At 48.4% G+C, this 3,877-nt stretch overlaps 1 long non-coding RNA gene across 1 annotated transcript in view; it reads left to right on the forward strand.

Moving 5' to 3' along the window:
- LOC121011615 (uncharacterized) overlaps positions 1–3,427 on the forward strand; it is a 110,248-nt gene extending 106,821 nt beyond the window's left edge. The window contains exon 5 of the long non-coding RNA XR_005781674.1: positions 3,314–3,427. This is a non-coding gene — a long non-coding RNA (uncharacterized LOC121011615). The remainder of the gene's footprint in view (positions 1–3,313) is intronic.
- The last annotated feature ends 450 nt before the right edge of the window (positions 3,428–3,877 follow it).

Raw genomic sequence — 3,877 nt, forward strand, 5'->3', positions numbered from 1 at the left:
AATAATTTTTATTATAAAAATATTTATTATAAAGAGAGAGATATATATATAAAGAGATTTATTATAATGAATTGGCTCACATGAATATGGAGATTGTCTCTGTGACATTCCAAAATCTGTGACCAGCAAGCTAGAGACCCAGAAAAAAACAAATGTTTCAGCTCAATTCTGAAGGCAGGAAAAAAGTGATGTCCCAGGTCAAATAGTCAGGCAGGGAGAATTCCTTCTTACTCATGAGAGGATCAGTCTTTTTGTTGTATTCAGACCTTCAACGGGTTGGATGAGGCCCACCTGAATGAGGGAGGGCAGTCTTCTTTATCCCGTCTACCAACCGCACATGTTAATCTCATCTGAAAGCACACTCACAGATACCTTCGGAAGTAGTATGACCAAACATCTGGGCACCCTGTGGCCCAGTCAGGATGACACATAGACCTAACCATCACAGTGACCCAGGGGCATTATCTCTCCACGTCCTGCTAATGGCCACCCGTGGGCGCTGAAAAGTCTGGTGGGTGCTGAGGCATTTGAGATGGGACCCAGGCTGTGTGCATGAGACTGTTCGTGGTTGCTGTGCTGAATCACATGTGCCCAGGGGAGGCAGCCCAGACACGGAAAGCACATGCCCCAGGCTCCTGAGTTTCTGGCTTGGGCACCTGCTGGGATGGGGAGCCTAGGAAGAGGAGTAGGGTCAGGGGACGGTGCTCAGTCCAGTCAGCACTGGGTGGGGTTTGCATATCCAGGCAGGTTGATCTGGGGGCATGGCTGAGGCTCCGGAAGCCACCAGAGCAGGTGACCCTTGTGGCCTCGGTAGAGACAGCTGCAGTGGGGTGGAGGGGAGAGGGCAGCATCTAACTGGGGGAGGGGGCAGATGTGGCAAAGTGGAGGCAACTCCTTCGAGGAGGAGAATCATAAGACGGAGGCTGAGGGAGCCTTAGAGTAAAAGGAAGTTAGATAAATGGATAAGGAAGATGTGGCTGGAATATTACACAGCCATGAAAAAGGAGGAGCGCGTGCCATTTGTGACAACACGGTTGGACCTGGAGGGTATTGTGCTGAGTGAAATGAGTCAGACAGAGAAAGACAAGTACCATATGATTTTCCTCGCATGTGGAAGGTAAAAAAATGAAACAAATTAATAAAGAAACAAAAAGCAGAATCAGACCTATAAATATGGAGAACAAACTGATGGCTACGGGAGGGAAGGGGAGTAGGGAGGGGTAAAAAAGGGTCAAAGTGGGGTGGGAGACATAGGCTTCCAGTTGTGGAATGAATAAGTCACAGGGATAAAAGTCACAGCATAGGCAATACAGTCAATGACATTGTGATGGGGATGTATGGTGACAGAAGGTAGCTGTACTTGTGGTGAGCACAGCATAATGAATAGAGATGTGGAATCACTATGTTGTACACCTGAAACTAATGTAATGTGTATCGACTATACTCAATAAAAAAATATTTTCAAAAGGGACTTCTTAAAAACAAGATTATTCCATCAGTCAGTCAACAAACATTACCGAGTGCCTCATGTGTGATAGTCCCTGAGGGCATAGCTGTTACCAACACAGACTCGGAGAGTATGACCTTGGAGAGTAAACATGTAATTAAAAATAAATAAATTTTGGGGTGCCTGGGTGGCTCAGATGGTTGAGTGTCCAACTTGGGCTCAGGTCATGATCTCACAGTTTGTGAGTTGGAGCCCCGTGTCGGGCTTTGTGCAGATAGCTCGGAGCCTGGAGCCTGCTTCAGATTCTGTGTCTCCCTCTCTCTCTGCCCCTCTCCTGCTCACACTTAGTCTCTCCCTCTCAAAAATAAACATTAAAAAATATTTTAAAAAAGAAAAATAAAGAATTTTAGATACGGATAAGATGCATGAAAAAATACATCAGGACAATGTGACAGAGAGTGACAGGGCTACTTTAGCTGGACTGGTCAGGGAAAGTCTCTCTAAGGAGGTGACAGCAGCACTGACTGTGAGTGGTGACAAAGACCCAGTTGGGCAGAGAACTGGAGGAGGGTGTGCCAGTGCAAAGGCCCTGGGGCAGGTGTTCAAGGGAGAGGGAAGACGCCATGTCCTGTAGAGCCAGTGGGGAGAATGAGACTGGGACACCGCTGGGGCACGGCCTGCAGGCCATGGGAAGCTCTTGGAGCTTTTGAAGCCGGGAATGTAAATCTGATTTATATTTTTTAAAGGTCACTCTGTCTCTCGTGGAAAGAATAGACCCAAGGAAGGCAAGAGGAAGGCAAGGAGGCCAGTGAGGAGGCCCTGTGGTTGTTCAAGCTGGGGATAGTGGGAGAGAGTTGAGCAAAACCAGGTTTGCAGGGACAGGCCTGTCCGGATCTTCGGTTATAATCACTTTAGGATTAAAATGATACACAGCAGGACGAGATTGCCATTTGTAAGATTATTGTACCACAGTATGATGTAATATGTTGTATTAAACAGAGCAGGAACTTGATAATTGCCTAGCAGCAGTTCACAGGTATTGTATTCTATCAGATGTGTGTTGTTAGCAGGTGTTATACCTGTTTAAGAGGAGTGTATCAATTAATTAGCTGTTGTGATTGGGTCATGGAAAACATACCTTTAACAGAGGTTGACTTTTCAAGGATTCGCTGGTGACTATAGTGGAGTTTTCAGAGTGGGGGCGCTTTCCCGGGCAGAAGTAAAAAGCCAGGGTTGGTGGGGAAAGACCAGTTCCTGGGGCCACTAGTCCTGACCGTCCTGACCCTCACCAAGTGGCCCCAGAGGACTGATTTTTTTTTTTTAATTTTTTTTCAATGTTTATTTATTTTTGGGACAGAGAGAGAGACAGAGCATGAACGGGGGAGGGGCAGAGAGAGAGGGGGACACAGAATCGGAAACAGGCTCCAGGCTCCGAGCCACCAGCCCAGAGCCCGACGCGGGGCTCGAACTCACGGACCGCGAGATCGTGACCTGGCTGAAGTCGGACGCTTAACCGACTGCGCCACCTAGGTGCCCCTCCCAGAGGACTGATTTGAAAGGAGAGTATAAGCTGGTCTGCAGCTGGCCTGGAGAGCAAGGCTGTCCCCTCACCTTGTGCCCATGCGCAGGGGCGGGGGTGGGGGGGTGGGGGGGAGGAAGGTGGCAAGGCCAGGGTGCCAGAGACCAGCTCCCCAGAAGGATGGGAATATTGTGCAATACACTGGCGGCCCGAGGCAAGCTTTTGGAGTGTGCCATTTATTCTCTGGATTTGGGGGTTTGTGCATTCATGCAAGTTCAGCATGAGATAACTCAGTGTGAAGAGGCCAGACCACTGCCCCTTGCCTGACTCTGGACCTCTTACGGCAGGTTTCCTGCCGCCCGCCGCGAGCGATGGAGTCAGTCAAACTGAAGAGAAGTCTCCGCTCTACCTTCGTGAGCCTCAGTTTCTTCAGCTGCCAAATGGGAGTGACCGCTGACCGCGTGGAGGTAAGGGTGGGGAGGGTGCACCATTTTGGATGAAGCTTGAAGATGTGCTGGACTAAATGAAGGCAGCCAGGCGTAGAAGGACAAATGTATGATTCCACTTATATGAAGTCCCTAGAACAGGCAAATCCACAGAGAGTAGACTAGAGCACAAGAGTTTCTGTTGGGATGATAGAAAGTGTTCCGAGATGGGTAGTGGTAGTGTTTGCACAACAATGTGAATGTCCTTACTTCATGCCACTGCACCCTACACTTAGAAATGGCTAAAATGATACATTTTATGTTATGTGTATTTTACCGCAACAATTAAACAGAATAGCACCTTCTGATGAAACTGAATGGGGCTCCTGGGGCTGCTGTGGGCTTGGGGAAGAGGAAGACTCCCCGTGGATAATTTTGAGAACAGATGTCAATGGAAGCAGAACCACACCCCCCGTAGTCCTAAAT

Source organism: Herpailurus yagouaroundi, unplaced genomic scaffold (genome assembly GCF_014898765.1).
Source record: "Herpailurus yagouaroundi ecotype Mexico unplaced genomic scaffold, PumYag 194, whole genome shotgun sequence".
NCBI classification, from domain to species: Eukaryota; Metazoa; Chordata; class Mammalia; order Carnivora; family Felidae; genus Herpailurus; species Herpailurus yagouaroundi.